Source organism: Callithrix jacchus, chromosome 18 (assembly GCF_049354715.1).
Source record: "Callithrix jacchus isolate 240 chromosome 18, calJac240_pri, whole genome shotgun sequence".
NCBI lineage: Eukaryota > Metazoa > Chordata > Mammalia > Primates > Cebidae > Callithrix > Callithrix jacchus.
Window position 1 is genome coordinate 4,584,230 of NC_133519.1, and position 24,023 is coordinate 4,608,252.

Below are 24,023 nucleotides of genomic sequence, written 5' to 3' on the forward strand. Positions count from 1 at the left end.
GGTGGGAGTGTAAATTAGTTCAACCATTGTGGAAGACAGTGTAGTGATTTCTCAAGGAACTATAACCAGAAAACCATTTGACCCAGCAATCCCATTACTGAGTATATACCCAAAGGTTTATAAATCATCCTACTATAAAGACATATGCACACATATGTTTCTTGCAGCACTGTTCACAATAGGAAAGACTTGGAACCAACCCAAATGCCAATCAATGATAGACTGGATAAAGACAAGGTGGCACATATACACAATGGAATACTATGCAGCCATAAAAAAGGAAGAGTTCATGTCCTTTGCAGGGACATGGATGAAGCTGGAAACCATCATTCTCAGTAAACTAACATAGGAAGAGAAAACCAAACACCACATGTTCTCACTCATAAGTGAAAGTTGAACAATGAGAACATATGGACACAGGGAGGGGAACATCACACACCAGGGCCTGTCAGGGGGTGGTAAGCTAGGGGAGGGATAGCATTAGGAGAAATACCTAATGTAGATAAAGGGTTGATGGGTGCAGCAAATCCCCATGGCACGTGTATGCCTATGTAACAAACCTGGAAGTTCTGCACATGTATCCCAGAACTTAAAATTTATTTAAAAAAAAAACCTGTTTTCTACCAACAGCTCACTCTTGAATTCCTTTCTGAATGAAGCCAAGAAACTGCCTTACATAGCCACTGAATAATTTTGTAAACTTGAGTATGTTTATCAACTTCTCTGAGTCTCAGAATCTGTGATGAAAACACGATGATTACAGTAACTAGATTTCAGACTCATGATGAAGACTAAACAGAATCCTGTATTCCCAGGACCTAGATTCTGGCCTCTAGGTCCTACTTCTCACTAAAGTAACACAGTGCTTTTTTCTGAGTAATGCCAATTCCAGGTACCGAAATGTACAAAATGATCCTGGGGCATATTTTTCTCACATAAATTAGGAAGATGCCATGTGACAAAGATCCAGAGGCCTAGTAATAGAATTCCCCTTAGCCTAAAATTGAGCATCAAAAAATACTAATCAAAAAATACAGATGGAAACAATCAAGTTATACAAATCTATGAGTTCAATAGATAATTTAAAGCCATATTGTTCAGCGCTTGCTGGTGATAGCTGGTGCACACTCACTCCACATGTTGATAAACAAAGGGGAAAGCTGTGTGCCCTTTTTTGCTGTTGTGGTTGCTCCTTTATCTAAACTGTACTGTAGAGTATCCATACAGTTAATGAGTAAAATTATTTTCTTATTTTTGGAAGAGCTCCAGCTAATAAAAAGAAATAGCAGAATTTTAGAAAGGAATATCTTCTCAGCCATTAATAAAGTGATGAATCTAGGTAGTGATCACCAGTGGAAGCTGAAGTCCCATGGAAGGTAGGGCATGTTTTAATTGAGAAAGTACATGGACAGCACTTGAGCCACTGTCAAGTCTTGAGTCACGAAATGTGGGGCAGCTGCACTCTGTCTGACTCATGAGGCTGTGCAGTACAAGTACCTGGAATCACCTATGATATATTTTGCCTTCAAAATAAAACCTGAACCTTATCAAAACTCTAGGCTTAATTGCCAGCTTATAAGACTAAAGTAACCACTTAAACAAAACCACAATGAAGCAATTAGCTATATTCACAGGATAAGACACTTCAGAGAGCAGATGACCTAGCAATTTATCCAAGAAGTCTGTAGCTTTAAAGAGGAAAGGTGGGTTGTTACAAAATAAAAGACAATTCAGTAACATAAGAGAATGCATTGTGTGGACTTACTATTCTGATTTAAATCAATCAACTATAAGAAAATGAGAAAAAGGAGAAAAAATTAAATATGGACTGAATATAAGTTAATTTAAATAAAGTATTAGCAATGTGTTAGATGCTTTAATAGCACAGATAATTTGTTAGGTGTTATTTTTGTTAGATGTAAATTTGTTAGGTGTTATAATACTGGAAGTTATGTTAAAATTACTTTGTATTTTTCATTCATTTCAAGAGCATTTATTACTGCTTGTTGAAATATTTAATTAACTGTTTAAACCTTTATCAGATAATTCCGAATCTGTGTCTCCTCACTGTTGTCATGTTTATTGCTTTTTTTCTGATATAGCCTGAGCTTTTTCCTTGTTCTTTCTACATCAAATAAGATAGATCATATCCTGGCTATTTGAATATTATGCTATATCACTCTGGGTCTCATTTAAATCCTGTGGAGAATCCTAGCGTTATTGTTTTAGCAGGCAAGCAGCAAGGTTGAGTTGAGGCCGCACATTCTGACAATCTTCCCTGGTTGTGGTTTCAACATCATTCCCAATGTCAAAGACTTTGCAGTGCCCTTCAGACCTGTTCCATGTGTCTGTGCCCAGTGAGCAGTCCTGAGACTGTGCTACACTAGGTCTGGAGTTCAGGAGAGCTTTTCTATGTGCTTTCCAAGATACACTGTTTCTTGACTTATAGGTAAATAATTTTTTAAAAATACAGTTTGTGACCTTTTAAAAATGAGAAAATTAGGCCCATCACAGTGGCTCACTCCTATAATACCAGCACTTTTGGAGGCCGAGGCAGGTGGATCACGAGGTCAAGAGATTGAGACCATCCTGGTCAACAAGGTGAAACCCTGTCTCTACTAAAAATAAAAAACTTAGCTGGGCATGGTGGTGTGCACCTGTAGTCCCAGCTACTTGGGAGACTGAGGCAGGAGAATTGCTTGAACCCAGGAGGCAGAGGTTGCGGTGAGCTGAGATTGTGCCATTGCACTCCAGTTTGGGTAACAACAGCAAAACTCCATCTCAAATAAATAAATAAATAAATATGAGAAAATTATTTGTTTTTATCACTCAAATTTTTCTTAGAGACATAGGAGCCTATTGTGCACATAATTTCTAAATTGCTTTTTTTAACTTAAAATTTATCTTGGAGAAAAAGCAACATGAATTTTTTTCAATGTAAAAATATTCTTTATCTCTTTTTATAGGTAAATAATACTCCATTCTGTGGAGGTACCACAGCTTATTCTGCCAGTTTCCTATTGGGAGGCATGTGTTTGATTTTGGCTTCTTGCCACATCTAATTTTAATAGAGTTAAGCCCTTGTCTCTAAACCAACCCGTGGGAAGATAGACACATAGCCCACTTGTAATTCTGATCTTCCTTTACGCATTACCAACATCGAGAATCTCATTGTCCTTCCCACATAGGTTCTGGGTAGCAGATCAAAGGCTGATCAGGAAACCGTTGAAGAAGAGTGTCTGCCTTTTCTCCTCATATAAATCGCAAGCCAGAAAGTGATGCTCTATTGTCTTTGGAAGCCCCAATGCCAGCAAACAGGATGGAAAGTCACCACAGAGTCTGTTACCTGGCAAGCCCATTTGTGCTCTTCTTTTTTTGTTCAAATTTTGCAGCCAAATCCCAGCTGTAGAGCTGTCTCTTAGCAACCAACGGGAGCTGGCTGTTCTTTGGGAATTCCCCATGAAATAACATAAGGCATTTTCTGATCCAACCTCTGCAAAGAAAAGGTAACACAGAGACAGCTACAAAAGATGAGAGGAGGGGGAAACTCATAAATGTCCTCCACCCTCTTTCCACCCCAACACCCACACACACATTATCCCAGAAGTGCCAGCATAGAAGAATAAGCTTTTTGTAAGCACAAAGTCTCTGCGTGTCATTCCAGGGCTGCTGTGCAATAGCTACATTTAGAAAGTTCCAGGAGAAAATAAACTGATTAACAAGCAGTGAAACATGCAAATTATGCCTCACTTAGTCTCAGTTTCAGGAAAGTCCAGATGACGCCTGGGATTCTAAGAGTCTCTGTCCAGGCTGGCCTCCTGGAGAAAGTGGTGGAGCTTGTCTTCTTCCACAGGGATCCCCTGGAGTCCACTCAGGAGACAAGATGCATCTGGCCTTGGGCTGCACTGTGGACCCCACTGTGGCCTCACCACTCCCAGGTTGACCTCAGGCAATAAACCAAGTTCCAGATCTGGTCACTTCTGCAGCATAACTTACCTGGCCCATGTTTTATGCAGAAATCTGACAAGGTGCCTATGTGGAAACACTCTTTCTTTAAACATTTAGAGATTCATTTATTTTTGTTTATTTATTTTAAAAGGTAATAATCATTCAATATTTTCCTTTTCCTGGGATATCTGTAACTGGTTTATTCAAAATTAGAGAATATCCTAATTTGGGAGCAATGGAGGTGGTGTCTTTAGTGAAAGCAGGCTCTAAAGACTGAGGCTTCCCCACGCATTACCTTCGAGAGGTCTGGCCCTTCCTCTCACTCTCCTCATTTGTCACCCACACTGGGAAATCCTCTTGCCCAGGGACTGGGTACCGGGTCCCAGGGAGGACAGTATTGTTATAACCTATCTAAGCATTAGTGCCTTTATCTGTGTGTCCTTCAAAGAGTGTTCTAATGATTAAATGTAAAAATAGATGTGAACATGTTTTAAAACTGCAAATAGCTACTCCAGTGTAAGCACTGTCAGCCACACGGTTGTGGTCGAGCTGCCCTCGAGCTCACATATGAGGCATTGTGCTAGATACTTTACCTCCAGTCCATACAAGCAAGGCATAATTCCCATGCTACAATGAAGAAAAGCCAGCCATGCTCATCAGGGGCCTCTCCCCAGGTCACCCTGGCATTCTCTGCTATGTGGTGCTGGGGCTGAGAGTCTAGAGCCCTGAGTGGCTGCCTCCAGTTGGGTTGTGCCAAGGTGAGGCACTGAGCAGTCATCAGTCTGAGGCTTGGTGGGGCTCTCTTCCTGAGTCTGCATCCTAGTTTCATTTTTGCTGCAGCAGTGTGCAGCTACAGGTCCTTTTCCTTTGCACTCCTTAGCACTGGGCTCAGAACACCAACCAGGGCATGAGCAACACATGACAATCTAAGATCTAAGGCCAAGCATCCCCTCAGAGGCCCCAACCTCAGCACAGCTAAGTTGCTCCAACAGTCTGAGAGTTGGCTGCTTGAGACTCTCCAAGATTTGACAGGTGGTGCCTGTCTCTGAGCTCCTGGATTTTGTAATGTCATTTCTGCTTTGTTTCCCAAAGACTAAGGGTAGCACCTGTTAAGTTCTGAATACCTAGGTTAATTCAGCATCTCCTTTTTGCTCCATCTGTCTCTAACACTTACTTACCTAATTCCTTGTATTTTGTAACACTCTTTTTAAAAATCTAATGAATTGGCTGGGTGCAGTGGCTCACACCCGTAATCCCAGCACTTTGGGAGGCCAAGGAGGGCAGATCATGAGGTCAAGAGATGGAGACCATCCTGGCCAACATGGTGAAACCCCATCTCTACTAAAAATACAAAATTAGCTGGGTGTGGTGGTGCACATTTGTACTCTCAGCTACTTGGGAGGCTGAGGCAGAAAAATTGCTTGAACCCAGGAGGGGGAGGTTGCAGTGAGCCGAGATCATACCACTGCACTCCAGCCTGGCAACTGGAGATGGAGCGAGACTCTGTCTCAAAAAAAAAAATTGAATAAATTTCTATTTCCTGAATCAATGCACTTGCTCAAAGGTCCCTAGGCTGAATAGTGGTGGCCCTGGAAGCCAGCAGATAATCTGAACTGCAAAGCTCACATTCCTTCCTTTGCCTCACACTGTGTTAGTGATTGGCTTTTATCACAGATCTTAAGTTACAGACTCACTTCAGGACCATTGCTCATACAATCGGCCTTCTGTATTTACGGGTTTTTGCATCTGTGTATTCAATCAACCACAAATCAAATATATTCACAAAAATGAAAATAGAAAATAACAATATGACAATAACATAATGATACAAGCCAGGTGCTATGACTCACTCCTGAAGTTCCAACTACTTACTTGGGAGGCTGAGGCAGGAGGATCACTTGAGCCCAGAAGCTAGGATCGCACCACATACTCCAGTCTCAGGGACAGAGTAAGATTCCAAGTGAGACCTTGCCTCTATACAAAAGAATTACAGGGCCGGACGCGGTGGCTCAGGCTTGTAATCCCAGCACTTTGGGAGGCCGAGGCGGGCGGATCACAAGGTCAAGAGATCGAGACCATCCTGGTCAACATGGTGAAATCCTGTCTTTACTAAAAATACAAAAAATTAGCTGGGCATGGTGGTGCATGCCTTTAATCCCAGCTACTCAAAAGGCTGAGGCAGGAGAATTGCCTGAACCCAGGAGGCAGAGATTTCAGTGAGCTGAGATCACGCCATTGAACTCCAGCCTGGGTAACAAGAGCAAAACTCCATCTCAAAAAAAAAAAAAAGAAATACAAAAATAAAATACAGTGTAACAACTATTGACATAGTATTTATGTCATATTAGTTCTGATGAGTAATCTAGCGATGATGTAACATACATAGCAGGCTGTGCGTATTTTATCTGCAAGTAGTGTAGGATGTCAGTTTCTTTTCTTTTTATTATTTTTGATAAAATATAAAATAATATTTTATAAAATAAGCCTCCTGGGTAGCTAGGATTACAGGCACGTGCCACCATGCCCAGCTAATTTTTTGTATTTTTAGTAGGGATGTGGATTCACCATGTTGACCAGGATGGTCTCAATCTCTTGACCTCGTGATCCACCCACCTCGGCCTCCCAAAGTGCTGGGATTATGGGCGTGAGCTACCACACCCAGCCAATGTCAGTTATATATGGAGCTTAAGCAATCCTTTCTATGAGAACTTGGTATTCTCAGGAGTTCTCAAGCTAATGCTCCATGGTAATTCTGTGTGAGCGTTAGAGAAGACATGTAGCCCATGGAAAACACACCAGGTATTTCTTAGTTATTATTATCAAATAATAGTATTCAATAATAGTTATTGTTGAATATGGATTTTGTTCAGTGGAAGGAAGGCTTTGGCAGAGGGGTGTCTGGTGGGTAGGGGCAGCAACAAACAAAGGCCATCACTGTTTTCTAGGGACAGAACCAGGCCCTTCTTTGGTGGAGACAATCTGAGATTGGTGTCTTCTTTGCGCCAGCTTCAGTGCAAAAGCTTGGTCCAATGAGGGCCCAAGAGCTGGACTCCAGCAGCAGCGGGCAGTGGGTGAGTGAAGCAGGCACTATCTATGAGTGAAGCAGGCAGAGGTTCCAGGCCTGTTTCCTCATGCAGAGGAGTGATGGGGTGGGAAGGGGGTGCAGTAAGGTGTACATGGGCTCCATTTTCAGACCAGGTATAGCTAGAAAAACTGATGAACAAGCAAAGTCCTCAGCCTCTGGGGACATGATGGCCTCTGAAGGCAAAAGTGGGGCTTGAAGCGCCTTGCAAAGTTGATAGGAGGAGAGAGGATATTGGGTGTTCATGGCACTAGGCAGGGTGTCAGGGCGAAGTTGTGACAGCAGAGGGAAGAAGGAGGAAGAAAAAATGGCTCCTGTGACCTGTGCAGCAGGGGTCTCTCAGGCTCAGGGAGGAGCACTTCTGCTTTTCTTTAACACTAACTCTAAACTGAAGCGTTACACACAGGCCTCTGCCAACACGATGTTTCTGTATTTATTTCCCCAGAGAAAAACAGAATGGGGACACTTATTACACCGAGGAACACGGACCCACAGAGGTCATCCAAAGTGCAATCAGCTTGTCCTCTGGGTGACTGTGGCTGGAGAGAGGCACTTGAATTATTCAGTGGCCCAGACATTCGGGCTGCCAGCAGACATGCACTCTGATCTCTCTGAATGAGAAAACCAGGTTCACGGATCTGTACAGACAGCCTCCCACTCCAAGCAGGACTCCCCAGAAAGTCAGGCAAGGAAGAAGGAGCAAGGGGACGGGCTCTCATTTTCTCTCCTACACTACGTCATCTTTAGCCTCTCATGTTGGCATTTGATCTGCTATTGAGTAGAATGGGGGAAAGAACTGGGTCTGGAGCCAGAGGTTAAAGTCACACCCCAGCTTGATTTCTGAGTTCAAATCCTGGCTCTGCCTTTACTAGCGGTGAGGTCTGAGCACTTCTTCAAAGTGTTCTTTGCCTCAGTTGGCTCATGTCAGAAGCAATGGTCATTATGGTATTTGCCTCAGGGGCTCATGTGAGAATTAATTGTAAATGTATGAACTTATTCACAACAGCCAATATGGGAACAACCTAAATGCCCATTGATGAGTAAAGAGATAAAGATAAAAAAAATGTGGTTTGTGCAGTCATGTGCCAAATAACAATGTTTTGATTAAAGATGGGTCACACACCACACACAATGGTGGGTCTATTAAAATATAATGGAGCTACAGGCTGGGCGTGGTGGCTCACACCTGTAATCCAGCACCTTGGGAGGCCAAGGCAGGAAGATCATGAGGTCAAGAGATCAAGACCATCCTGGCCAACACAGTGAAACCCCATCTCTATTAAAATATAAAAATTAGCCGGGCATGGTGGTGCGCATCTTTAGTCCCAGCTACTTGGGAGGCTGAAGCAGGAGAATTGCTTGAACCCAGGAGGTGGAGGTTTCAGTGAGCTGAAATCACGCCACTGCAGAGTGAGACTCTGTCTCAAATATATATATATATATATATATGAGCTAAAAACTTCCCGTCACTTCATGACGTCATCATCAAAGCACAACACATTACTCTTCTGTTTGTGGTGACATTGGTGTAAACAAACCTGCATCACTTCCAGTTGTATAAACCTCTAACACATACAATTACATACAGTATACAATACTTGGTAATGATAATGTATCTGTTTAAATATTTACAACACTATATTTTTATTAGTATTTTAAAGTAGCCTTTTTCTACTTGTATAAAAAGAGATAACTGCAAAACAGCTTCAGGCAGGCTGCCAGGAGGTTTCCAGAAGAAGGTATTGCTATTATAGGAGATGACAGCCCCATGCCTACTATTGCCCCTGAAGACTTTCCAGTGGGACAGGGTGTGGAGGCGAAGACAGTGATAGTGATGATCCTGACTCTAACTAACCTTAGACTTATGTGTGGGCTTGTGTCTCAGTTTTTAACAAACAAAGGTTTAAAAAGTAAAGATAAATAAATAAAAATTAAAACAAAGCTTATAGAATAAATATATAAAGATGGGTGTACAATGTGTGCTTTAAACTAATGTTATTATAAAATAGTGGAAAGACTTTTTTTAAAGCTTATAAAGTAAAAACATCACAATCATCTAAGTTTAATTAAAGAAGGAAAACTACTTCTTATAAATTTAGTGTAGCCTAAGTGTGCAGTGTTTATAATTTATAGTAGTGTACAGTAATATTCTAAGCCTTCACATTCACTCATACAAACTCATTGACTAGTGACCCAGAGCAACGTCCTGTTCTGCAAACTGTAATTATACTAAGTGTCCTATACAGGTGTACGATTTTCGTATTTTATACTGTATTTTTACTATACCTTTTATACATTTAATTACATTTAAATAAACAAATGCTTACCATTGTGCTACAATTACCTGCAGTATTCAGTACAGTAACATACTCTGCAGGTTGATAGCCTAGGCCATAGGCCATACTGAGACTGGGTTCCAGAACAGCTCACTCCCCAGTGGGCTGTTTTCTCCCAGGCTCTTGGTCCCTCACTCACCCAAGAATGGGAGAGAGGACCTCACTGGGCACGGTGCACTTGTAAGTAAATATCAGACCCCAAAAAGTTTTGCAGAAAGTGATTTATTTAGACAGAGAGAGAAGAAAAGGAGAAAGAAATGGAAAGAGAAAAGCAGCTTCCACAAGGTTGTGGAAGGAGATTCAGATATGGAGTCTGCACCGAGGTCGGAGAAGAGAACTTTTAACCTGGAAGGAATTCCAATTCCATTCAATTTTCCCATCCTATGAAAGGAGTTCCTTTAAACTTCTGCTGGAGTAACTGACCTTTGATTGTTTTCCCACTGGCGAAAGTTAAACAAAGCCTCTAAGATCCCAGATGGAGAGGTGGGTGGAGGTATGGCACTGGGATGTCCTTGCCTTTGCAACTATGCTCACTTGTGGACCCAGGAAGAGAATGTATTTTCTCAATACCACCTAGCCTAGGTGCATAGTAGGCTCTGCCATCTAGGTTTGTGATGTTTCCAGAATGACACAATTACCTAACAACACATCTCTCAGAACATATCCCCATGGTTAAGTGAAGCATAACTATATATATAATTGAATATTAACCTTAAAAAAGAAGGACATTTTGACATGTGGGAAAACATGAATAAGCCTGGAGGACATTATGCTAAGTGAAATAAGCCAGTCACAGAAGGACAGGCACTGCACAATCCCACTTATGTGAGATATTTGAAACACTCAGACTCATAGAATCAGAGAGTAGAGTGCTGATTAGCTAGGGTTTAGGGGAGGAGAAATTGGAAGTTACATTTAACATGTATAAAGTTTAGTTATGCAAGATTAATAAGTACTAGAGATCTACTATATAGCCTGATGCCTAAAGGTAACAACACTATATTGTATACTTAAAAATTAAGGGGGCAGATTTCATGTTCAGCACACAGATAAAAAGTGTGAAAGCATGCAAAGTGCTTATTCAGTGTCCTTATACCTAAGAAATGCTCCATATGCTGTAGCCATTATTACTATCACTGTGTCCCAAGTGCTGTAGCTGGAAAAGTTAAAAAGAGCCAGTGTCCCTTTGCAATTGGATTTCACAGTTCAGTGGCTCAGAAAAGGTAGCATATATATTCTAGGCTGGGACCACTGCCAGAAGACATTCCTTCTCACAGCCTGCAGACCATGCAATCAAGGTGCTGGCCTCCACAAGATAAACAGGCAAGACACTCCCCTGCTAAGGGGGCCCTGAGAATTAGATACGGGTTGCCACAAATCTTCCCTGCAGAACAGATCTTACAAGTCTCACATTGAACTTTAATGAATGTTGTATCAGGAACCTAGAATCATGAAGACAGAGTGCAGCAGACTCTCATCCTCTAACATTAGAAGTTTGTTTCTTGACAGTCAATTACAAAAAAGAAAAAAAACAAATCCCAAATCTTCTGAAATATAACAGAAAAAAATCTACATAAATTAGTAATGAATGTTTAAGAGATCGTTTCTTTTAGACTTGTAAGAATATTAAGGCAAAGCTGCCTTTATGGAAAAACTATATTTGCAAATGAGGCAGCAAAAAGAATATATTTGCATTGTTGTTAAATAAAGTGTTTCCTGAAACTACCATAGCACTAGAACAAAAAGCACAATAAACAGAAAATCAAAAATGCAGTCATGTGAGGAGAGCAGTGGCTGGGAGCAGTGGGACAAGGACAAGGGACATGGTAGCTGCTCTTAGTGGACACCTGTGTCCCTCCTCCCTCTGAGGCCCCTGCCATCCAGCTCTCCAGAGGCCCCCTGACCTTCCTTCAAAGGCCCTCCCTCCAAGGGCACTCACCCTGGCTTCCTGACCCTCCACCCTGACTCCTTGAAGACAACATCTATTCATAGGCTCTCTCTTTTTCCTGCTGCTCCATCTTCTTGAGTTCTTAATATTCTTATGCCCTATAGATTCCTGACCTCTCAGCCCCAATTTTCTAATCTCTAGGGAACTTTTCTCAACTCTACACCCAGACCCATGGTTCTACCCTATCTCTATCATCTGTTGCATCTCAAACATTAATTCAAGGAGCCCACTCTAACCATTGCCTTTCCTTCTAACCCACAAACTCAAGTAGCCTGGCTGCAGAATCATCAGAAATTGCCATGTATGGCTCATAACTAAATATGTGTGTTCATCCATCTATCCATCTGTCTTTTCATTCAACCACTCATACATTCATTCTTCCATCTGTTCATCCATTTATTCATCTAGCCATCCATCCATCCATCCATCCATCCATCCATCCATCCATCCATCCATCCATCCATCCATTTATCCATCCATCCAGCCTCATTGCAAGTTCATTTTCTTCACTACTTTAAATCTGTGGTTCTTACATGTAAATTTAACTTCTTTTCCCCCTTCTTACTCCATTGTAGTTATTTTGCCAAACACCAACCTTGAAGGAGACCACCCAAGCCTTTCTGTCTGCCTATACTTTTGGTATCATTATACACTCATGGTTTCCACTCCAACACTGCTTAGCCATCCCACGTGTTTCTCAAATATGTTCACATTCCCACTTTCCTAAATATGTCATGTGTTCTTCTCTTTTTTTGTCCCCATCACATCCCCAGAATCATCAGATGAACTGAGGTCACATCATACTAGAAAATAAAACCATTAGACCGAAACTGTTTCTATTTCAACATCTTAAGTGGGGTTGGGGTATGGAGCTACATTTGTGAATTTTTTACCTTATTCTCCTACCCTAAAATACACAGGCAGTGTCTCTCTTCTATTAAGTAGCTAGACATTGTTGATCATGCATTAGGTACTGCTTTCCAGTCCACTGTCATTACATCTCCACAACTACAAGCATATTATTTCTGTTTCAAAGATGAGAAAACCAAGGCACTAAGGTGCTACATAATTGTCCAAGGTTATGCAGTGGTGGAGCTGCGGCTTGAGCCAGGGAATGCCTTCCTCATGTGCAACTATCCCACCCTTCCTCACAGTCTCAGTTTTCTCCATCTATTTACATACAGTCTCACTTTCTGGGAGAAACTTGACAAGAACTTCAGACTTTCCAGTATTACTAGAATAGATTCCCTGGAGAAGTAGGGAAATTTCCTCCTGGAGAGACATTACTGGGACTGAGAATCCACCCTTATCATCCAGCCCTAATAGCAAATGTCACCTGTTGGAGCAGATTAACAGATTCTGCCAACAGTGGAGGATTTTCTCTCCCTAGAAACCCCAGTAGCTAAAGCCACTCTCTTGAGAGGGTAACCAGCCTAGCCTTCCTGAGGGGAGTGCTGTGAGCACAGTGGGGCCTGCTGCAGAGTCCTGGTGGTGCCCGGATGTTCTATCTCTGCAGCTCTGCATGACCTCTCCCTGCTTCCCTCTGCTCTCCTCCCAGGAGCTGCCAATCACATGCCATCCCCAAGGAGCCACTAATCCCCATGACAGGCTTATGGTCTAGTTGAACCAGCTGCTCTCTGGCCATGTGCATGATTTCTCCCTGTGACAGGGGCCTCTAATTATTCTCTCTTCATCTGCCATGATATCAGCCACAATCCGGGCAGCCTCATTAAAGTGTCCACCTGTCTGAGCACATTGTTAGGAGGATTCACCAGCTTCCAGGCCACACTGCTGCCTCCACCTGGAGAGGGGGCTGGTCCTGCAGAGGTACCTTTGGCCTGAGCCACTGTACCTCAGAAAGCTTGGGGCTGAGCAGGCCAGGGCCCTGCCAGGGCTCTGAGAGCTGGAGGGAAGGCTTTCTTGAGTTTCTCCTCTGTTGCAGCTTCCCCTGCTGGGCTTTGGCTTCAGCCAGATGTCAGGAATGTGCTCCCTGGCCTTGCCTCAAGGTTGAGAAAAAAGCTCCTTTGAATTTCAAAAGGAGATTGCCTTTTTGAATTCCTGTGTGGAATTCCTGCTTCCTTCTATAGAAAAAACAGTGCTTTCAAGATAATTTCACTGCGTCAGTGAAATAAAACTTGCTGCTCTAAGACCTTGAATGTTCAGCGAGGGAAGACATGAAATTCATGTCTAGGTGATCTTACGCCCTTTAAACAAATGAGGAAATTAAATTATTTCAATACATCTAGCTTCTCTGTGCATTGATTTCCTCATAGAAAAATAATTTATTTTTTCTACTTAATTCACAAGCTTGTTAGTAAAATTATATAAATAAATGAGTCTGAGAAATTTCCTGAAGCCTTCATTCTGAGCTCAGGAAATATTTAGAAAAAGAAAAAGATCTATCTTGGCTACAGAGAAGTTTTTAGCATTGTTATTCTCGTATTTGCCTTGCTATGACCCCACAGGAGTTGAGTGGTTTTGTACACAAAAGAAAATAACAAAACCTAGAATTATAATTAGTGATGAAGTAACAGGTTCACCAGCAGTCTTCAAAACTATACAGGACCTGCTGGCTTAAGGTAAGTCCTCACAATTTTCACATCTTCCTGTTCATTGGAAAACCCAAAAAATCCTGGGGAGAGCCCAGTGTTTAAAGATAATTATAATCATAGTAACAATAATAGCCAGTCATCTAGCGAGTACTACAGGCCTAGGAGGTTCTAAATCTACATATGCATTATTTCAAATTATCCTGACAACAATAGGAAGAAACAATTATAATTGAAAAAAAAACAGATTGGAGAATGTAAGCAAACGGCCTCAGGTTACACATATAATAATAAAATAACCAGGGACTAATCCCGGGAGGTCTGATTTTAGAACTGATACTAATGACTATTCCATTATAGTATGTTGTATGACAGGGGAATTTTGAGGAGGAAAAGGAAAAATGAGGAGAATTGGTGAAGTGAGTATGTTTCACTGGGAAAGTCAAATTTTGAAATTAGGTTCACTTTTGTTTTATTTTATCTTATTTTAGTTTGAGATGGAGTCTCACTCTGTCACCCAGGCTGGAATGAAGTGGTGCCATGTCGGCTCACTACAACCTCTGCCACCCAGGTTCCAGTAATTCTCCTGCCTTAGCCTCCTGAGTAGCCAGGACTACAGGCACATACCACCATGCCCAGCTAATTTTGGTATTTTTAGTAGAAACAGGGTTTCACCATGTTGGCCATGCTGGTCTCAAACTCCTGACCTTGAGCAATCCACCCACCTTAGCCTCCAAAAGTGCTGGGATTACAGGCATAAGCCATGGTGCCAAGTCACCTGAATTTTTGACATTAAATTTTTGACATCTGTCCTTCACCTATGAACTAGAGGCTTCAGAACTTAACACTAGTACCTATCAACCCAGTTCATCCTCTTCCCCAGAAGCAGAGCTTTTCTGCCCCTGTCATCTCCCATAGTCTCATCCACTCATTGCTCTCACCTTCACCCTTGCTCTGTTTACATTTGCCTTCACTTCTTTGTGTAATGTCACTTATTCCATTCACCATTACAAATGCATGTTCCAGAAAAGGATCACTCAATCCTGCCCAAAGGGTTGGCCTTCAGAAGTGTGGTATATACTATTGTCCTGCCATCAGAAGTCAGAGAAAGCTCTACTTTGCAATTATAGTCATCTGACAGAGGAGAGTATGTAGATTTATGAGAAACACAATATAAAGCTCCGTTTGGGATTGGGAATAAATATTTCAAGACAGTTTTCTTTGACATCACCCTTTTTACTGCAGCCACAGCCATGGTGCTTCAAGATACCTATCAAGTGGTATAAAAAAACATGATCTGAAGAGAAACTGCTTTTAAAATCTGCTTCTAAGCATACGAATTTCTACACCTGCTTCATAGCTTCTCACCACAAGCCTACCATCTTGTTTCAAGCCAAGTCCCCACATTTTGGTATTTTTTCAACAATACCCCACTCTACTGGTACCAATTTGCTGTATTACTCCATTTCACACTGCTGATAAAGACATACCTGAGACTAAGAAGGAAAAAAGGTTTAATTGGACTTATAGTTCCACATGGCTGAGGAGGCCTAACAATCATGGTGGGAGGTGAAAGGCCTCTCTTCCACGGCAGCAGCAAGAGGAAAAATGAGGAAGCAAAAGCAGAAGCCCCTGATAAACCCATCAGATCTTATGGACTTATTCACTATCATGAGAATAGCATGGGAAAGCCTGCCCTCCATGATTCATTTACCCTCCAAACATCCCTCCCATAACACATGGGAATTCTGGGAGATACAATTCAAGTTGAGATTTGAATGAAAACACAGTCAAACCATATCACCTGTCTCTACAAAAAAATACAAAACACTTATTTGGGTGTGATGGTGCATGTCTATAGTCCCAGCTACTTGAGGGACTGAGGTGGGAGGATTGCTTAAGCCCAGAAGATCGAGGCTGCAGTGCACTGAGAGCACACCATGGTACTCCAGCCTGGGCAACAGAGCAAGACCTTCTCTCAAAAAAAAATCAAGCCCATTCATTGATTACACTCTATGTCTCCTTTTGCACTACAATGGCAGAGTTTAGCTGTGACAAAAAGTCAGCAGTGTTTACTATCTGGCCCTTTACAGAAAATGCTTCTTGACCCTTGTTCTTGGTTCACAAGTGCTGAGACAACATGAAAAGCACCTTGATAGAAAATATTTCTAAGGTATAATTATTAACTTTATTTTTCTTTGGAGACAGGGTTTCATCAGGCTGGTCTTGAACTCCTGACCTCATGATCCACCCACCTTGGCCTCCCAAAGTGCTGGGATTACAGGCATGAGCCACCTCGCCTGGCCAACTTTTTTTTTTTTAACACAAGTTCTCACTGCCATTACCCAGGCTGAAGTGCAGTAGTGCAATCATGGCTCACTGCAGCCTTCACCTCCCATGCTGAAGTGGTCCTCCCACCACAGCCTCCTGAGTAGCTGGGACTACAGGGGCACACCACCACACCAGGCTAATTTTTGTAATTTTTGTAGAGACAGTTTTGTCATGTTGCCCGAGTCCAATTCCTGGGCTCAAGCGATCTGCCCACCTCTGCCTCCCAAAGTGCTGGGATTATAGGCATGAGCCAGCCTGCCAGCCAGTAACAACTCTTGAAAACAAATAATGTAAAGGCAGCCATATCCACACACACATTTCTAAGAAATCTATCTTGAGGGGTTATTGCTTTTCTTTTGAAGCTGAAATTCCTACTCACATATCTCTGAGTATTGCCAAGAATCTGGGGTCACATTCGTGTTCCCAGAGCATCAAAGATGTTTGTAAGCAAGTGCACATGTCATTCGATAACAGACATCCAACACAGTTGAGAAGAGCTTTATATGTAAATTCTATTTTATCAGTCTTTGATAAGAATCTTCAGCAAAATGAACCATGTCCATTTTGTGACTGTTATTCAAAGAACAGAACACCATGTGACTTAGAAAAGTACTAACACTCATTTCACATTTACCCCTCAGCCTCAAACAAAATGCCAGCCAGAACTCAGCCATGTGTGGCACCTAGTGGAGTTGAAAACTGCAGTGTCTTCTTGTTCCAGCCCTTGTTCCACCTCCAGTAAAGGTCAACAGGTGGGCGTGGGACCATGCCAGTCATGAGGTGATTCTACATCAGCTCTGAACCCCCACTTCCATACTCTGCTTTGTGATGCCAAGTCTCTGCAGACCTCATTTCTGCTTTGCTAGTTGGCTTCCAGAAGGTTCTGCCCATAGGGTGTGTGAGGGGGACAACAGAAGGCAGGAGGAGGGAAAAGGGACTGGCTCCTGCCTGCTGGCTGTTTCTTTCAGTAGTGCCACAGCAATAGACTTTCATCACCCTGACAGAATCAACTGGGTCCAGTCTCCAGCAATTTTTTTTTGAGATGGAGTTTAACTCTGTTGCCCAGGCTGGAGTGCAATGGTGTGATCTTGGCTCACTGCAACCTCTACCTTTCAGGTTCAAGAATTTCTTCTGCCTCAGCCTCCTGAGTAGCTGGGATTATAGAAGTATGGGAACACGCCTGCTAATTTCTGTATTTTTAGTAGAAACAGGATTTCACCATGTTGACCAGGCTGGTCTTGACCTCATGACCTCAAGTGATCCACCTGCCTTTGCCTCCCAAAGTGCTGGGATTATAGGCATGGGCCACCATGCCTGGCCCTATTCTTCAGCTTTTTCACACACTCTCAGTGCCACCAGCACAGCCAAGCAGCACCCCCTTCCCAGGTGTCTGAGTCCCAGCTTTCCAGGTCCTCTCCTCCAAATTTCTAGTTCTGAGAATCCCAACCTATTCCCTTTGTTTCCCTAGACTGAGGCATGATGCCTACTTCCTAAAGGCTTTATCTCTGTGTTACCTCATTTTCCCTTTCTGCTCTTTTCAGTTCTCCCTACTGGATTAGCCAATCCCTTAGATTAAATTATCTCTGGTGAAATACCATTAAGTCTTGTGTTTTCCAGACTAGACCCTTACTAAGTCTACTAAGTCTAGTAAGGGTCTTGTCTGGAATGTTACAGAATCATTTGACACATAGGCATAAGAAGCAGAAAAAAAATGGATCTGCTAATGTACTTTTTTTTTTTTGACAGAGTCTCACTCTGTCACCCAGGCTAGAGTGCAGTGGCACCATCTTGGCTCATTGTAACCTCTGCCTCTTGGGTTTAAGCAACTCTTATGCCTCAGCCCCTCAAGTCGCAGGGACTATAGATGTGTACCACCATGCCCAGCTAATTTTTGTATTTTTAGTAGAGATTGGGCCAGACTGGTCTTGAACTGCTGGCCTCAAGTGGTATACCTGCCTCAGCCTCGCAAAGTGCTGAGATTACAGGCATGAACAACAGGGCTGGTCAATTTTTTTTTAAAGATGGGGTTTCACCATGATGGCCAGGCCAGTTTGAACTCCTGACCTTAGCTGATACACCCACCTCAGCCTCCCAAAGTGCTAGGATTACAGGTGTGAGCCACCACACCAGGCCCTCTGGTCAAGTTTTTTTGGCATGGTCTCATTTTGCCACCTAGACTGGAGTGCAGTAGCTCGATCTTGGTCACTGGCCACACCTGGCTAAGTTTTGTACTTTTTATAGAAATGGGGTTTTGCCATGTTGCCCAGGCTCTTCTCAAACTCTTGAGCTCAAGTGATCCACCGGGCTCAGCCTCCCAAAATGCTGGGATTAGAGGCATGAGCCACCACACCTGGCGTTAATGCAGTAACTTGCTCAACCTCTTTGGCAAAAATTATTTCTTACAGAAATAGTGAGTAGAATAGTAGTTACTAGAGGCCAGGAAGGATGGGGGATAGGCAGAGGTTGGTTAAAATATACAAAATTATAGCTAGGTAGGAGGGATAAGTGCAAGTGTTTTATAGCATTGTAGGGTGCCTACAGTTAACAATAATTTATTATGAAGGTAGAGTATGGTGGTTCAAGCCTGTAATCCCAGCACTTTGGGAGGTCGAGGTGGGCAGATTGCTTGAGCCTAGGAGTTTGAGACTAGCCTGGGCAACATGGTGAGAACTTGTCTCTATGAAACATGCAGAAATAAGCTTGGCATGGGGGCATATATCTGGGGTCCCAGCTACTTGGGAGGGAGGCTGACCTAGGAGGATCACTGGAGCCTGGGAGGTGGAGGTTGCAGTGAGCTAAGACCATGCCACTGCACTCCAGCCTGGGAAACAGAATGAGATCCTGCCTGAAATTTATAATAATAACTTATTACATATTTTCAAGTAGCTAGATGAGAGGATTTTGAATGTTCTCAACACAAATAATAAATGTTTGAGGTGATGAATATGCTAATTATCCTGTTTTGATCACTACACATTGTATGCATCCAAATATCCCTATGTACCCCATAAATATGTACAATTGTTGTGTCAACTAAAATTATTTAAAAATATATTTAAAAAGAGAAAGACTGAACGCTCCTGAGAGCAGGGACCTCCTTTGTCGAGGTCAGGGCTGTGTCTTCATCAACAAAACACTTCCTGGGAACTAGTAGATGCTTAAGAAATAGGAGTTGATTGAGAGAACTCCTAAGAGCTCCACGAGGGCTCCCTAGGACTTTCACAGATTGTTGTATGCTGGAGGGAGAGGTCCATCTTGGCTGGTAAGAGAGGAAGTGGGGGAACAATCATCCCCTCCTCTACCTCTCCGACTCCATCCTTTCCTACCTTTCCCCTTCCCAGCTCTTCCCAGTTCTTCCCCAACCCTTCCCGGCTCCTCTTCCCTCTGCCCCTCCTGCCCTGGCCACCTACCGCTGCCCTTCCTCCCACTCTCTCCCCGCCCCTCAATCCTCCCTTCTCTGCCCTCCCCACGCCCCGCCACGTGAGTGCCCCCTGCGAGTGGCGCAGGCACCAGCGTGCAGAGGTCCGATGGCCGGCTGCGGAGGATGGCACAGGCGATGCTGCATTTGGCTCTGCTGCTTCTGGCCGTGACTTTCGCAGGTAGCCCTCGGAGCAATCGTAATGAGCCAGGACCTCCGGAGGAGCACAGGAGAGGGAGTCATGCTGGCGGCTCTGGGCGGCCTCGGCAACGGTACCCCCACATCCGTTACTGGCGGTTCCCCAGCGTACTTGCTAGGTGGAGGAGCACAAACCCTGGGGTGTGCGGGTGGCTTTGTGAAGTCAGCCACCCTCTTAGTTCTTGCTTGGGCTTTACTCCCAGCTCCAAGGGACACCTGATGTCTAGGGGGCTTTCTCTGTTAAAGTAGATTTTCTGGTACCCAAGATGAGGAGCTGAGCTTTAAGGTATGGCCCCCAAGGGACCCCGGCAGGAGATGGGCAGGGGTGGGGAATTGTGGATGCTGACAAGAAAGTGGCTTTTGTCTAACCACACTGGACACCTCTCTTAAAATGGAGTTTAAATGCTCCTATCTTGTATTAAATTTTGTATTTGTTACCCCAAGTTGCAAAGGAAAAGAACATCATGAACTATTAATTAAGGGTTACTTCCTGGGCCTGGTGCGGTGGCTGAGGCCAGTAGTCCCAGTTACCCCGGAGGCTGAGGTGGGAGGTTTGTTTGAAACCAGCAATTGAGGCTGCAGTGCACTAGTGCCACTTTTATTCCATAGTTTCAAAGCCCTTTCTCAACCAAACCTAAAGAGAACAGAACCAAATGTGCTTGTGGAAAGAAGTGCCATACAAAAAGGAATGCCCTTTCTGGCGGAAGCAGGAAGGGAACAGTCCCAAGAAAGTAGGCCTTAGAGGGGAAAATAGAAGCTGTGGCCTGGATAAATCCCAAACTGGACTTTAAAGCAACCTAATGAGGCTGGTCGTGGTGGCTCAAGCCTCAAATTCCAGCATTTTGGGAGGCCTAGGGAGGAGGATCGCTTGAGCTCAGGAGTTCAAGATCAGCCTGGGCAACATAGCAAGAACTTACTAAAAAAAAAATCTTATGAACAATACCTTACCTTGATCCCATACTGCAAACTGTCTATGCTTTCTTCCTGCAGGCACTCTGGCACCTCGATTTGGTCAGGCTTCAGAATACAGAACGGGAAGTAGGAAGCCACTTGTACTGTTTCTAATAATACAGTGAAGCCCAAAACCGTTTGGGAGGGAGGCTGGTTATCAGGTCTTACCTACTGCTTTTGAAAACCACTGAGGACTGCATTTAAAACCAGGTTCTCAGGCAGGACTTTTGTTCAGATAAAAGGTACATTTTAGTTGAAAACCACTCAGTCTTTGTTTGTGTTAATATTTCCTTTAAAGACACAAAAGGTCCTTGGAAAAATAGTTATGCCTTGTACTAGACATTTTATGTACTTTACCAAATTAAATTCTGAGGATGTACATGGAGACCAACAGACTGAGAACAAGCAGGCTATTTTTTTCAGGGCTTGGTATGGTAAGGCGTCAGCCACTGTCACTTGCTTTTCAGTAGGGACTTGAGTCAAAGAGAGAAGTGGGAAAACTATAGTGGAAAATAGGAATGGTTTCAGGTATGGCCTGCTTGGAGGCACGGGGATGCTGCAGGTGGGCTAACTAGAAGCAGGACATTCTATGGCATTGTTTAGGGGTGATATTTGGTTTTCTCCGATTGTTTTACGTTGGAATCGAGGACAGAAATTAAGGAAGCTATCAGTTAGTAATCAAGTCCTAACCATTTTGTGGCCAGGCACGGTGCTCATGCCTGTAATCCCAGCACTTTGGGAGGCTGAAGTGAGTGAATCACCTAAGGTTAGGAGTTTGAAACTACCCTGGCCAACATGATAAAACCTTGTCTGTACTAAAAATACAAAAAAGAAATTAGCTGGACGTGGTGGCACATGCCTGTAATCCAAGCTACTGGGGAGGCTGAGGCAGGAGAATTGCTTGAACCCAGAAGGTGGAGGTTGCAATAAGCCAAGATCACACCACTGCACACTAGCCTGGATGACAGAGTGAAACTCCATCTCAAAAAAAAAAAAGTCCTAGCCGTTTGGGCTGTTGGTTAAAGGGTTTATTGTTTGACTTCCGGACTATCACTAGAGAGAGCAATCTGATTTCCTACAAGTCCGACTTATAGCCTGCTGACGTCCTGGCTGACGTTATTCTGAATAATGGTTTGGGTCCCTGGGCAGGTTGCTGCAGGTTGGGGGTCAGAGTTCTGTATTATATAAGGTCTAGTCATTGTCTGTGTATGTGGTCTCTCAATTTTCACAATGCTGTTGTAAGATAGACATTATTTGACATATGAGGGTGTTGACTTCAGTAGGTTAACTTTGAGCATTCAGCTCACAGTAGATCTCTTCCAGGAAGCCTCCCCACCCTATTCCCTTCCTCCAAAGCATAGATATATACACACACTTTCTCCATGTTTCTCTCTACTGCATCATCATCACCAGTATAACAGCAAATACTTAGATACCTACATGCCACACTAGTGTTCTAAACGCTTCATGTATTATAACTAATTTCATCTTTCACAGTACTGTGAGGTAGAGAACATTATTTGATTATTACCCTTTGGTCAAGGTCACATGGGAGTGGTGGGCTATGCTTCAAATCCAAGCAGCCTGACTCCAGACCCAGTGCTTTTCTCTACCCCATCACAGCACTGCATTGTAATGGCCTGCTTGCCTATTTCCAGGAAACTGCATACTCCTGTTGTCAGGGAAAACGTCTTATTTGCTATTTGGTGCTCAGTCTTCAGCATCTCATGGATGCCCAGTAACACTTTTAGCCAGTGATTCAGTTTGCTTGGGTTTGATTTCCTTTTATAAAATGGGAATTATGGCCAGGTGTGGTGGCTCACACCTGTAATCTCAGCACTTGTGCAGACTGAGGTGGGTGGATCACGAGGTCAGGAGTTTGAGACCAGCCTGGCCAAGATGGTGAAACCCCCTGTCTACTAAAAATACCAAAATTAGCTGGGTGCAGTGGTGAGTGCCTGTAATCCAAGCTACCTGGGAGATTGAGGCAGGAGAATTGCTTGAACCTAGGAGGCAGAGGTTGCAGTGAGCCGAGATCAAGCCATTGCACTCCAGCCTGGATGACAGAGCAAGACTTCATCTCAAAAAAAAAAAAGAAAATGGGAATTATGGTACCTTTGTTTCAAGGCTGGGATTAGGGTGACTGAGATCCTACATGCAGAATTTAAGAAGGCACTCATACTCAGGAGCTAAGGCAAGTGCTATAGGACATGCTTCTTTTTTTTTTTAGATGGATCTCACTCTGTCACCCAGGCTAGAGTTCAGTGGCGAGAGCTCTGCTCACTGCAACCTCTGCCTCCCAGGTTAGAGTGATTCTCCCACTTCAGCCTCCTGAGTAACTGGGACTATAAGCATGTGCCACTATACCCAGCTAATTTTTTTATATTTTTAGTAGAGGCAGAATTTCACCATGTTGGCCAGGCTGGCCTCAAAGGATCCACCCACTGCAGCCCCCCAAGGTGCTGGGATTACAGGTATGAGCTGCCTCCTGGCCTGGACCTGCTATCATTTGACAGGATTGTTAAAGGATGATCCACACAAGAGATCTTTGGTTTGACTGGTTTTCGTGCAGTGGTGTTTACAGCTAATTGGTCACAACCACAGACTTCTCTGTTCCTTTTCCATTCTTCTGCTTCACTTGACCAGCCTAAAGAAAAAAAAAAGGGAGGGAGAGAGAGAGAGAAAGATCTTTGGTTTTTCTTTTTTCCCCTAATTTCTATTGCCACTGCTTTAATTTATGTCCTCCATTATCTCTTTCCCAGATTAACATAGTGGCTTTTCAATGGGTTTTCCCTACCTTTTTGGTATCTTCACTTTCCAGTTTTAGTTCCTGCTACACACTGCTGCTACAATTAGTCTCTAAAACCTTGACTGAGTGTAGCGTGTCTCTGTGCAAAATCTTCAAGGACTTCTCATTGCCCACAGAAAAAGTCTAACCTCATTTACACAGCCTGTTTTTCTACCTGTACCTTCTGGTGCTTTCTCATAGTTTATCCTCCTTTATCTTTACTGCCACACTGTTTGATTACTGTAGTTTGTTTGTTTGTTTGTTTGTTTTTGAGACAGAGTTTTGCTCTAGTTGCCCAGGCTGGAGTGCAGTTGCATGATCTCAGCTAACTGCAATCTCTGCTCCTGGGTTCAAGTGATTCTTCTGCCTCAGCCTCTCAAGTAGCTGGGATTATAAGCACGCACCACCATGCTCGGCTAATTTTTGTATTTTTAGTAGAGATGGGGTTTTACTGTGTTGGCCAGGCTGGTCTCA

The 24,023-nt window shown here is 43.3% G+C and overlaps 2 long non-coding RNA genes across 10 annotated transcripts in view; one reads left to right on the forward strand and one right to left on the reverse strand.

Annotated features, from left to right (window-relative positions):
• Positions 1-24,023, reverse strand: part of LOC144580131 (uncharacterized) — a 160,931-nt gene that overhangs the window by 11,867 nt on the left and 125,041 nt on the right. For 4 of the 6 annotated variants that reach the window (XR_013529132.1, XR_013529134.1, XR_013529133.1 and 1 more), the window contains one exon: positions 21,032-23,408. This is a non-coding gene — a long non-coding RNA (uncharacterized LOC144580131). Of the gene's footprint in view, positions 1-2,987; positions 3,494-21,031; positions 23,409-24,023 lie in introns of those variants that run through there. The other 2 variants (XR_013529131.1, XR_013529130.1) reach the window with 2 other exon arrangements.
• The window catches only part of LOC103791187 (uncharacterized), a 59,817-nt gene continuing 55,468 nt past the window's right edge, over positions 19,675-24,023 (forward strand). For 3 of the 4 annotated variants that reach the window (XR_013529138.1, XR_013529137.1, XR_013529139.1), the window contains exon 1: positions 19,675-19,884. This is a non-coding gene — a long non-coding RNA (uncharacterized LOC103791187). Of the gene's footprint in view, positions 19,885-19,907; positions 20,097-24,023 lie in introns of those variants that run through there. The other variant, XR_013529140.1, reaches the window with a different exon arrangement.